We start from the raw sequence: 13,007 nt of genomic DNA, 5'->3' as shown, positions 1-13,007 counted from the left end.
AGGTGCAATGACTGGATTGTGAGTGCTGTAGCCTAATGGGTGAATTACCTCACAGATGTGCATTCTCAGGGTGATGAGTGTGGGCAGGTAGGGTGGGACTGGAGGAGGAGGCTGATGGGGTGTCCCTGACAGTGGAGCTCTGTCTCCTGGTGTCATGCCTGAGCGTCCTTCCTCTGGGGTCCTCTGCCATTATGTTCTGCTTCACCCTGGGCCCAGGGCAATGGAGTTGGCCAACCATGGACTGACCCCTCTGAAACAATGAGCCAAAGTGAACTTTTCCTCCCGTATGTTTTTCTTGTCAGGTCTTTTGACCACAGCAGGGAAGAAGCTGTCTTGCACCCTGCCAGACACTGGCCCAGAGTGTGGTGCCGCCTCCTCTTCCAGCCAGCAGTGCCGGGCGGGCAGCGCCTGCACCGTGGCCAGTGCTGGGGAGGTCTGTCCCGAGCATCAGGCCTTCTGAGGGCGCGCAGAGCCTCACACTCGGCTCTGACCCACATTTCCTAGAACTCGTGGTGCTGAGCGTCTTGGCTCTGTGCTTGTTTGCCATCTGTTTATCTCCTTAAGTGAAGTGTCTGATCACATAATTTCCCCATGTTTAGTTGAAGTTGGAGGGTTTTCATGCACTCTGGACACGAGTCATTTATGTTATTTCTAGATCTTTTCCAGACTTGGACTTTCCCCCTTTGCCTCTGTTTTAGGAGCATTACTGCCAAGACCCGCCCCCCAATGGATGGCTGGTGGAGAGAAGGGAGGGGGTGAAACCACATCGAGGCCTTTGGTTGGTGGTGGGCTCTGGGGGGGGGGTACAAAACCATCATGCCTTGTGTTTTCTTCAAGTCATTAGTGGATATTTTCTGCAATATTTGACTTAGGCTATAATTTAAAACCATCGCCCCTTCACAGCTGGCCTGTGAACAGCTGCAATGGCAGGTCAGTGGACGATATCCCTTCCCACAAATAGGCACAGGGTGACTTAATATTCACCCCCAGAAAAATGAGCTTTGCTTCATATTCTGTGCCGTAGACAAATACCAACTCGAAATAAAACTGAAACACAAGTGTGAAAACTCAAACAATAACACTTCATGAAAAAAATGTAGGAATATCTTCATAACCCTGAATTAGATACAGTCTAGATACAGTTTAGATTCTGTCTTAGATACAGTATAAAAGATACTTAACAAAATCTGAGTAACATTGATTTTATTAAAATTAAAAATTTTTGCTCTTTAAATGGCAGTTCTCCGCATGGAACGATAAGTTGTACTGCAAGAAAGTAGTCTCTGCTTTTTGATTTATTTCTTGACGGAAAATTCTATAAAGTGAAAACTTATCTATAGACAGGAAGCAGATTTGGGGCTGTCTGGGATAGTGAGAAATGGGCAGATGGTTGAGGGTCAGATTTACAAAGGAATGTGGGGAATTTGGGGGTTTGAAGATATGTTCACTACATTGACTGTGGTTTCACAGATACAGATATATATATATGTGTGTGTGTGTATATAAATGATATACATGATATACATATATAGGTATATATGTGGATGTCTGCATATATATTACCAAATTGTACTTTTAAAAGTTTGCTCTAGTTAATCATACCTTAATAAAAATGTTGGGGAAAAGGCATCCTGTCAAGTGGAAAAGCCAGCGATGAAAGGCTTCAAGCTGAGTGACTTCACCTGTGTGTCTCTCAGGTCAAGTCCATGCTACTGGGAAGGAAAGAAGGGGGGTGCTTGTCCGAGGCCACAGGTTGGGGGAGACTGTCTGTAAAGGGACAAGGGGATATTTTAAAGCATGGGGAAATCTTCGTTACTTTGATTTTGGTGTTACTTGTGTGACTATATCCATTTGTCAAAATTGATCAGATGCCAAATTGTTCTGTGTGTCATTTGTAAACCAACAAACTTTATTAAACACAAACTGAAAACATCCACAGCTGCTCCAATGATTCAGATTCATGAGAAGAATTCAGACTGCTTGGGGACAGGTTCAGGGGGATATCACATGAACTGGGCTATGGTTCACAGTCCCCAGGGTGAGGATGACCCAGCTCTGTAGGTCCCGGGAGTGGGGTGGAGGGCGCTCACCTGGACCATGCAAACCTGCCTTCCTCAGGTGCTCAGCCTGCACAAGCGTGTTTGGCATCCTTTGTTGGGATGAATGAGGAAAGAAACAGCCATCCTAAATCCCTGGTGCTGGGCTGCAGGTGGGGTTCAACCTTGGGTCTTCCTGCCATGAAGAGTCTGGGAAGATTGAACAACCCACTTCCGTCCTTTGGATCTCAGTTTTACCATCTGTAAAAATGAAGAGGATGGGTGAGGTAGACTCCAAGGACCCCTGAGACCAGCTGGTCCTTTGACACAGTAGAAATCTGGGGGCTCGGAATTGTGGGACTCACAAGCAGCATCACCACCTGCCGTGGGCACTGTGGCTGCCATAGCCAGTGCTCACCAGCAGAGCACGCGGAAGGTGGAGGACTGACCGTTGTCTAGATACACCTGAGAGTGGGAGGGCCTCTCCAAGAGTCCCTGAGCTTCCCAGGATACAGAATGGCCAGAGGTGTCAGCAACACGCTGAGCAGGGCTGGAGGACCCAGAGCTGACCAGCCCAGGAGTCTAGGGGGTGGCTCCCCCTGGCACACTCCTGGAATCAGGTGTTTAGTTGCCCAGCAGAAGACAAGGAGGCCCACAGGGTCACCCTCCACTCAAGGGAAGAGCTGTGGATGCAGCCACTCAGCTGCCTTTCCCAGAAGACCACGTTAAACCTCGGAGATGCTGCTCACTTGATGTCCTCTGCCTACAGAACTCCCCGTGGCTCAGGCTAAGCAACAGCAGATGCAGAGACCATTGCAACTCTCACATCATCTCTGTTGGCAGAGAGGGCATGGGGGCGCTTCAAGTCAAAATATACCCGAACTGGTGGAAGAAGACACGACTTGTCTGGGGGAAAGATTTCACAACAGTTATACATGTGAATGACTCAAATCCACCCCTAGATGTCACATTCAGACCTGTATAGAGAGGGCTCCACTCTCAGTTCCCTCTCCAGAGGTGACAACATCCACGTCCACTCCATATGGAAAGAAGATGTCCATCTGCCTCCAAGAGAGACTCCATTTGAAAGAGTTTCCCAGTTTCAAAAGAACCAAGGAAGGGGAGGGAAGAAGTGACAATGACTGTCACCCTCAGACATTTCAATCAAACCTCACTTCTATGTACAAACAGAATCAAAGTCTTCAACATGGCTCAGCCAACCAAGGCTCACAGCTATGCTTTCTCCTTCCAACCAGACCTGTGAGAAAACAGTAAGGGTGACAGCGAGTAGGGTGGACGGAGGGGGACTTGCCCTGCATTGGCACCCAAGCTGGGTGTGTCACCAAGGAACGTGTCTTCCTACCTCCAAGTATTCGCCATGAGGACCAGCAGTTACAGACACGGGCACAACCACGGGGGAGATAGACCTACAAAACAAAAAGGGAAAAGCAAGTCTCAGAGGAAAACATATACTTGACAGTTGTCACAGGAGGCAAACCATTTTATTTCTCCATCTTATGAACAATCAGTTCATCTAGAGATGGAACTAAACCGCCAATAAGACCCACCCTCCTAGCTCATTTTTGATAGGACGTTAGTCTCCCTTGTTTTACAACTTCTCTCTGCTCTCTCTTGTTCCCCTAATGTTAGTAACAATTCAAGATGCTCCTAAGATACACTCATGAAGAACCCTAGTATCCAGAAAAGAGAGAAAAAACAAAGAAATTTGCACTTGGGATCCATTTATACAATGCATTCCATAGGAGTCTCACTCCACCATGGGGCCTCCTCAGCTCCAACCCACAAATTGGGATGTTTAACGAATGTGTGGCTTCCAGAAATGGTGAGTTAAAGATGAAGTAAATTGTACTTAATGCTGGGGACTTACAGAGCCATCCCCATCTTTGCTACGAATTACTGTTGGAAAATGTTTCTCAGAGCAACATCGACCACCAAATCCTATGGGAAGTAGGGATAGATGCTGCCAGCTGCAGGGATGCTGAATGATGCTCAGCCAATGAAACCAGCACTCGAGTGCACCATTCCCAAGGGCCAACAAAAGAAAGAATGATGCACCTTCAACTTCCACACACACCCCTCAACTTCCAAACAGCTGTTTCATTCATCAGGAACAGTTAGAGGACTTCTAAAAAATAGTCTGAACTGAGACCCAGGGAGTTCATTATTTTGAAGGGAAAGTATAGAGGAGAGAAAAGATAGGGATTGCAGTACCCGTCAGGCTCAGTCCTCGACCTGTGTGACCTTGTAAAAGTCACTGTGATCCTCTGTGGCCTCATATCTAAAGTTCCTGCTGTGCTCTGGCAACAAAACCAAAGGGCCCCAGAGTTGCCCAGGGCTGGACCAGCTCAGCACAGGAGACGCTCCTTAAGCACGGGGCTTCCTCCACACCCTTCATGCTCTGTGTCCACGGGGGCACTAGAAGGCACATCCTGCCCCACCCAGCAAGGGCTGTAGGTGCAACTTAGCCTTAGCATTTCTACATAAACCTTTTGATCAAGCTTCACCCTCCTTCCTGTCTGCTGGTCACATAAATCCCTTCCTCCATCACCTAGCAACAGCACACTATTTCCATGTGAGGCACTGGTCCTCTCCCACTCAACCCAGAGAGTCCAGCTGAGGAGACGCCAGCTCCTGACTCCAAAGAGCAGAGATGCAGGATGGTCAGCAACTGTCCTGCAGGCCCTGTTTTAAGCCAGCTCAGGAGGAGGCAGACCGCCCCACACCATCTGTCAAAATCAAGGACATCCGCTGGATATTCACTAGTCTGGTATGTCTCTCTCCTGGACTGCTGGGCAGGTGGACCATAACCCCCAGATGCCCCGATGGTGGAGGTCCCGTCTTCCAACCCACGAGGAAACTCAGTGAAGCCAACACAAAAGGCAGTTGGGTGAAAAGATGGAGAGAAAATCCTACAAACATTTCCCAGCCACCTGAGTCACCTAGTCCCCAACCAGGGTAATTGTTGGCCTTCCTTCCTTCCTTCCTCCCTCCCTCTCTCCCTCCCTCCCTCCCTCCTTCCTTCCTTCCTTCCTTTCTTCCTTCCTTCTTTCCTTCCTCCCTCCTTCCCTCCCTCCCTCCCTCCCTCCCTCTCTCCCTCCCTATCTTTCATCTTTCTGTCTGTATTTTTTGTTGTTGTTAAAACCTTATCATTGGCTTCCTGTCACCATCACCTGAGACATATGCCATCACAATAAGGACAGCATCACCTGGCAGGGTTGGGGACATATTTGGATTGCTGTTCTGGCCTGATGGAGTCAGTGGGTTCAGTCTCACTGCTCTCCTGCTGTAAAGAATAATAGTCTAAACAGAACCTCATAGTAATACCATAAATGTATACATTAATGTAGACATAAGCCTTCTGCTTGGAGCACATACTACCTGGCCTCCTCTGCCAGGGCCACCAGCCCTCTCGCAGAGCTGTTCTTTGAGCTGAGTAAGGTAAGGCACAAAGGAAGCTTTCTCAGAAATGAGCTTTGAGAAGAAGCCACCCAGATCCCGGTTGGTGCTCAAGGCAGCTTTCTCAGTGGGTGACCTGAGATTCAATCCAGAATGCCACAGGCCACTCCCTTCCACCTCCCTCAACAGGCCTGGCTTGTGCTGCCAGAGATTTAACCCAATTCTCCCTTTCAGTGTGCTCAACATTTATTAGGTCTTTATCCATCAGAGCAGAAGACTAAAGAATCTAAGAGCATGGGTTCACACCCAGAGCCTATAGTCAGCCTCAACCCTCAGTGCCTCAGTTTCCCCACTGTTGAAAGTGGTGGCCACTGGCTACCCGACTGCTATTGTGCAGACCAGATACCCCACACAGTAGCACCAGGCTCAGCACATAGCAAGATCTGGCTGCACAATGCTGGAGCTCTCCAAACACAGAGGGGCAAGAGCACACACACACACACACACACACACACACACATCTCCAAATACAAACAGTTCAATACTGCAACTTAGAAAAATCAGATAGTTCTTAAACCAAAAAACTACTTTGGAATTTAATTATTTTGAAGGATAGGTCCCCTGTGGCTCACTTATTCCATGATGTTGGAGTAGGGGAAAAAGTTAATAGCTTTCTAATTATATCAATTTCCCATTTTAAAAAAATCTGTTTCTCATTTATTAGTCTACCAAGGGATTATCGGGCTAGTTGCTTTTTGCTCTTAATTCATAGAGCAGAAATAAATTAGTGCAGATGTGTGAGATCTTACTCCCTCAAATTACCACTTCCTAAGTTGAAGCGATTAAACTCATTTGTTTATATGGAAGTTATTAATAAACCCATTTATCAGAAATTTGACTCTCTTAAGGTACAATGGTCAGTCGTCCTCATGAAATAACCTAAGGAGTACCTACCCCACGTCTCACATCTGACCGACTTCATCAGCAAAGCTCACGATAAGAGACAGTGGCCACAGAGAGCTCCAAGCTGAAATTCTTGGCCAGCTTGTCTTTGAATTTAGCAAATCCATGTTTTCAAACAACGGGAGTGTTGACCAACACCTCTCCATGAGTACATCCCTAACACCCTTAATTCTTGCTAAAGAAATGGCCACCTGCTCCTTCCTTTGCCTCCCAGTCCTATTCATTGGACGTCCAATGGATCCAGATACAAACATCTTGACTGGTCCATGTGACACAGAAGAGGGGCACCATGAGCCCACACACCCACTGCACTGTGAGTTTGGAGGTGACAGTCGACCTCAGCTGGAACGGGCAAAGGGATGGCTCTGGATGTGGACACAGACATGGACACGTGTGTTAGCTCTCTGTTATTGTGGCCCAAACACCAGACAGAAGCAATTTAAAAGGAAGAAATATTTATTTGGGCCACAGCTTCAGAGGATTCAGTTCAAGGCCTATAGCTCCATGACTCTGTCTGAGATGACCATCATGGCAGAAGCTCCCCACTCATGGCAGCCAGGAACAGAGAAGGAAAAGAAGGGACCGGGAACAAGACACTGTCCCCAAGGGCATGCTGACAAGGACCTGCTCTTTCATCTAGGTCACCTCCAACAGTTTACAATGTTTTCCTCTCAATAATGCCATCAGATCGTTAACCTACTGGTGAGGTCAGAGCCCTCAGGAGCCCATCACTACCCAGAAGCCCCACCTCAGAACGTGGATGCATTGGGGACCACGCCTTCAACACATGAACCTCTGGGAGACATTCCAGATCCCAACCATGGCAGTATGCATGTGTTGTATGTGTGTGTGTGTGTGTGCATGGACACTTCAGTGTGTGGATCTGTGTGTGCAACTGTGTGCATATTGTATGTACTTGCACACGTCAGTGTGGTGGGCTAGATCAGATAGAGATGGCAGATAAACATGAAGACAGAATGGACAGTGCTTTGTATGTCACCAGTCTCTTATTTTTTTAAAGCTGAATGTAAGCATTATCTGTGAGATGTCACTCTGAATTATTGCTTTGAATGACTTTTCCTGTGCAGGCTGGCCACGTGGCCTACCCCAGCAATGTCATGGTGAAGTGTCACAGGATTTGACGACATGACTCCCACATTCAGCAAGCATTGAGTCTCCACTCCGTCCACACATGGCTCCAGGCTCGGGGCCTTCCCTGCCGTCAGGGACAGAGCAGAGCTCTAAACAAGAAGCAGATCATGATCAGGCTCCTCCCTGGAAGCTGTCCCTGTTGGAGGTGACCCGAGGCCCTTGAGAAGGCGGTTTCTGCTTCTCTCATGTGGCCACACCAGCCTCTGGAGACAGCTGAAGCAGAGGTGGTTCTTTCTTCTGGACAGCGAGGGAACATGAATGCCTCCCTGAGACCCGAGGAAGGGGGAGCCCCCACTGGGCTTCACAGACCCTGCCAACCACATGGCCCAGGTGACAGCCACCAGCCTCCCCTGGCGCTCCCTGCCCATCAAACGGTTCTCTGATGAGCACAGCCGACCCAGAGAGCTATCAGTCACAGGCATGGCAAACCCAGGTCTTACTGAGACTGAAACTCATGTAATTACTTATTGGAAGGCGATGTTCTCTATGAATAAATATGATAACATGAGAAATATAACATTAGGCATGGAAACAACATTCATATTTAGAAAAAAATCACAACAAAGTATAAAAATTTAAAAGCTCAATTAACATTGCAAGTGCCACAAAATTTTAAAAATAGCACAAATACTCTTATGGATTACCTGACACACCCCCATAATATTCCTGCTTCCCCATATTGTCTGCCTTCTTCAGTGCTTGCTCTGATGATCTCTTCCACACAAGCAAGTTTGTAATGCAATTTCCTATAAAGAGTAAAGAAAGATAATTTGTTTTACTCTCTGGTGTGGCTCATGGAAACATATGTTTTTGTTTGTTTTGGAAATGTTTTAGTTTAGACTAGTCTCATCTTAAAACCCATTATTTTCCCAATCATGCAAATTCTAGGACTGTCCAATGTTCTCTTGAGTCTCTTCAAGACTTGGAAGATTTGTAGATTTGGAAGATGTTCAAGAATTTTCCATGTATGAGCTTCTACTCCACTCATTTCCAATCTTACAATATTGTCCTCCCTGCCCTGCTCCAGAGCAGGGTGACATGAACCACAGTAATGTTTTGACATGTCCCCTGCCCCACATATTCATGTCCCTACATGGACAAACCTGCAGAGTCAGCAACATGTGTACCTGGGAAGCCACACCCCCAGGGCCACCTGTAACTCTACTGTGTGCACAGCAGTGTCAAGCCTCCGAAGCTGCCTCCTGCCAAATCAGAGTTAAATGGATCTCTCAATTAACCACCCTGGATCAGTTCTCCAAAGTGATCACAGCCACCTTAGTATCACCCCACAGGAAAGCAGATGTGACCATGGGGAAAGTGAGAAGAGATGGAGAGCTCAAGTAGCTGTAGGTGAAACATTTTGCTTTTGCTAATTGTACAAAAACACATATCCTGTGCATTTCTGCATGAAGAAATCCCAGACCAGTCATGAGTGCAACCTTCTGTGCATAGTGTGGGTGCAATTATGTGACGATAGCATCGTGCATTCCTGAGGTTGACCTTGCGCCCACTTTCCCTCATGGACAAGGTGCTTAGAATGAAGATATGAAACTATACATGCAGAAATGAGTGATGGGACCCACCAGTCAACCCAAAGCTGTCTGCCATGAGTGGGCGAGTGGGTGCACAGCTAGGATGAGGCTCCTTCCTGATGCTCTTTCTGGTTTTCCTCAGACCAGGCCAGCATGGTCCAGGATGAACTAATGGAATGAGCCATCACGGTTGTCTTGGTGGGTCCACAACCACTTCATGGAACAGTGAATGGACAAGCATGAAGGACTCCTCAGTCAGCAGCAGAGTTTGAAATGATGGACACCACCATCCAAATTCAGGCACTTTTCCTACTCAGGCCTGAGCACATTAACAGGGCAATATACTTCCTAAATCTCACCCACCTCCTTGGCAAGCTCTAGTTATTAAGAGGAAAAATCCAAGGATCTGGAAGTTCTGATTGGGAGGGTTTTCCTGTTGTCCTATGGTCAGCTGGCCAGGTGCACTGAATGAGGGAGAAGGGTGGGGAAATTCCAGATAAGGAATATTGGAAATGGAGACCAAGACACTGGCATTAAAAATACATGCACCCTTAGTTAAAGACAAAGCATTTAGGAGCAAAGCTCAGTGTCAGTAAGGACAGGAAAATAAAACCCCTAGAGTGGATTTCCTGGGACATCTGGGAGATGTCTTATCAGGCTATACTGGGAGAAACATGGACACTCTGTTGAGATGCCATGTATGGAAGTTATGGAGTTTCATTGCTGGGGGACACTTCAAGAGGTTAATGAGATCCTACCCAGGCATGGTGGGGCATTCCTGTAATCCCAGTGGCTCAGGAGGCTGAGGCAGGAGACCTGCAAGTTCGAGGCCAGCCTCAGTAATTTAGCAAGGTCTTAAGCAACCTAGAGAGACCCTTTCTAAAACTAAAAAATTCAAAAGATCTGGAGATGTAGCTCCTGGATTTAATCCCTAGTATAGGGGTGGGGTGGGAGAGAAGAGATCAGTGATCTCCAGGGTTCGTAGTTATTCCCTCCTCCTGGCGTGTTCTCCTTCCAAATTTCTTAAACTGGCTTCTGATTATTATTCCAATTTCTGCTAATATGTCTGTAGCCTGGAGGAGCTTTCCTGCCAATCTCCTTACAGCAGCCACTCCCAAGCATTTCTGCACTCAATTGTCCTTGTTCTTTAGCCTAATGCAATCACACCTAGCCTGAAAGGTGTCAGGTAAAGCTCTGTACAAGCATTTTTTGTCTTTCTTCTGGAAAGCAATGACCCTGCCTGCTCCTGTATTCCTGCTGCCTGGGAAAGAGCCCAGAACACTTAGAAGGTGCCTCTGGGTCCTTGGTTGAAGGTTACACTCGAGTGGCTGGAGCCCAGAAATGTTAATTGTCTCAACCTGGCCACAGAGACAGCTGGGGGCAGACCTAGAAGGCAAACGTGTGACCCTTGACGGTTTGGGTCACCCGAGGGTTCTCGCTGCTTGGTAATCACTTGAATGTCAATGATGTGAAGACAGAGAAATACCAAAAAATGCAGACGGTTTTCCCGGCGCTGCATCTTGCCACCCAGGAATAAATGAACACGGAATATTTTCTGAAGCACACGTATTTTACCTCCACAGAGAGTGTGTGGGAACTTTCCTCTCCCACAAATGACATTAGCAATTTAGAAAATGATTTAAAAGAAGAGGGCATTTCACAATATTGCCAATAACAGTTGGCAAATCTCATTAATAAGATACTCTGATGTGGAAATCACTGCAATCCTATTTCTTAGCAAAACACTGTAATTAAGCCATTGTGTGTCTGTGTTATTTAGCAAATGAATAATCACACTATGCCCTTGAGACTTAGTGCTACTTTGGAGCTTTGGGGCTGATCTCTTTGGCATCTTATCTGGAACTTGCTTTAATGAGCAATATAATCTGAGCCATGTTCAAAGCCAATCAACTACTTTATACAAAGAGATATTACAACAACAGAAAAAAGATCGAGTGTGCCGCAGGCCATAAAACACTGAAACACACTCAAACTACACTTAACTCTGAAAAGCAGCTTTTAATTCAGCAGTGGGCGCTGAACATCTTGGACATGCCAGGTTTTGTATCGCACATCAGGAAGACAAGGATGACAGGGTTCCTAGTGCTGATGGGTCTTTTTTTTTCTGGCTAAAAGCAATTACAGAGAAGTCACAAAATCAACCTTAATGACAATGTCCCCTTCTATACCAAGTCTAACTTCTGCTGTCTCTTGCCCAACTCTGAATGGCTTTGCCAAGGAGACACTTGACATTCTGGACTCAGTCAAAAAAATAAAATGAGGCAAACTCCCCATAATTCTTGCAGCTGCCCTAGCCCTCTCCACATTCTCTCAGGCAGCCTCAAAGACTGGAGGTCAGCAGCCAGCCTTCACTGGGCAAAGGGGATTCACCGCTAGCAGCAGGCAGAGGTGACACCAATCTTCTGAAAAACATGGAGAGTGGATTGTATTGAAATACTCTTCACACTCTTCATTGACTTGAGGGTTTCCCTGAACCCCTGTACACGACCATGCTGGCTCCCAAATTCAAAACCAACTTGCGCTTGCCCCCTCCCCACCCCCGACTCACCGCTACAAGTAGAGAGAAATGGAGGACAGGATGGGGCAGCACTGTCCAGGAAGGAAGTGGATTGGCCCAGAGGAGGAGGATGTATGTCATTTAATGAGAAAATAACAAGTTTTCACCAATTTTTAGGCCACATCTTGTTGGCAAGACACTTGAGGAAGGGACGTGGCAAGGGCACACTGTGGCATGTGAGCTACCCTATAGGAGGACCCCAGTGGTCTCAGCTGAAGCAGATTTGATGCTTTTCCAATGTAGAGGGAGGTCCAGCTCTCTGGGCCACAGAGCCACCCAAGCTTGAAGCACCCCCCTCCAACCCAGGCTGCTTCACCCAATGGTCATGTTTAAGCAAGAAGTTAAGCATGGAGCTGTGTGAGGTACAGCCAGCCTCAGGTAGGCACAAGACGGACAGAAGGAAGGTGGCAAGGAACAGAGGGTGAGTGCCCTGAAAGATGGACAACAAAGGGACCCTAACAAGACCTGTGCTCTCTGACTCCGTCTCTCCTTCCCCTCTGCAGGGAGTTCAGGGATCTGGAGGTAATCAAGTGAAATGGGTAACCAAGCGGGGACAGTAGCTCATACAAGCTTCATTTGTGAAATGCTTACCCAGGTTTCCATGCACGGATCCTTCCCTGTGTGAGAAACTCCAGAGGTTCTGGCACAGGCTCCTCTACCCAGAAGCAGGGGAGGTCCAGGGAACTCCCAGAGCAGGTGGACTCACCTGTCCAGGTGACATTCCAGCAGCAAGGGGGAATCTCTGAGTCAGAGAGGACTGAAGCCACTGTGGTCTTTGAGGAATAGAGATGGTGCATCTGTGATGAGCTGAGCTGGGTACATTTTAAGCATAAACAAAGCAAGAAGGCCCTACATGATGAAAAATGTGCTGTTGAAGTTATATTGAAAATGATTAGATGTTTCGAAATTTGAGTTTGGCGCCAGCAGGGTTTTAAGCTGGTCTCAGCCAGCTGTGCAGTAAACAGAGGCTGGTACTCGGGAGGCACTCTTTGGCTCATTGATGCTACAATCTCTTAAATCAAATGTTTGTGGATTTTCATCATCTCATCTATTTTGCCTTGTGTCTAAATAGCCTGGAAAAATATGAAATTAAAGCCACCAGATGAAAGAGACGGTTGCGGCATCTTCCGGTTGGTGGCTCTTGTGAATTGCCTCTGATAACCTACCAGGGTAGGAGAGCCTTGCTCTCTTGAGCCCTCTCTGCCAGAAGAGGAGGAAGCAAAACCAAGTACATGAAAACCCCGGTGGTCTTCAAGCACGTGTCCCCATGGCCCTGTGCATGCCAAGCCGGGCTGGGCTCCCAGCATGGAGGACTCTCGCTGCCATGCA

At 47.3% G+C, this 13,007-nt stretch overlaps 1 long non-coding RNA gene across 2 annotated transcripts; it reads right to left on the bottom strand.

The window, feature by feature from the left end:
• Positions 1 to 1,608: 1,608 nt before the first annotated feature.
• Positions 1,609 to 12,523, bottom strand: LOC125614601. Of its 2 annotated transcripts, XR_007345177.1 has the most exons (5): positions 12,385 to 12,523; positions 8,213 to 8,314; positions 3,400 to 3,463; positions 3,014 to 3,294; positions 1,609 to 2,297 (listed from the first exon to the last, which is right to left on the bottom strand). It is a non-coding gene; the product is annotated as an uncharacterized LOC125614601 (long non-coding RNA). The 2 variants fall into 2 exon arrangements; XR_007345176.1 differs by having other exon boundaries at positions 1,609 to 3,294.
• Positions 12,524 to 13,007: the final 484 nt, after the last annotated feature.

The sequence above is a fragment of the Marmota marmota genome, unplaced genomic scaffold (genome assembly GCF_001458135.2).
Source record: "Marmota marmota marmota unplaced genomic scaffold, marMar, whole genome shotgun sequence".
NCBI lineage: Eukaryota > Metazoa > Chordata > Mammalia > Rodentia > Sciuridae > Marmota > Marmota marmota.
Note: the sequence above shows the minus strand (reverse complement) of the source record. Positions and strands in the feature narration are given on the sequence as shown.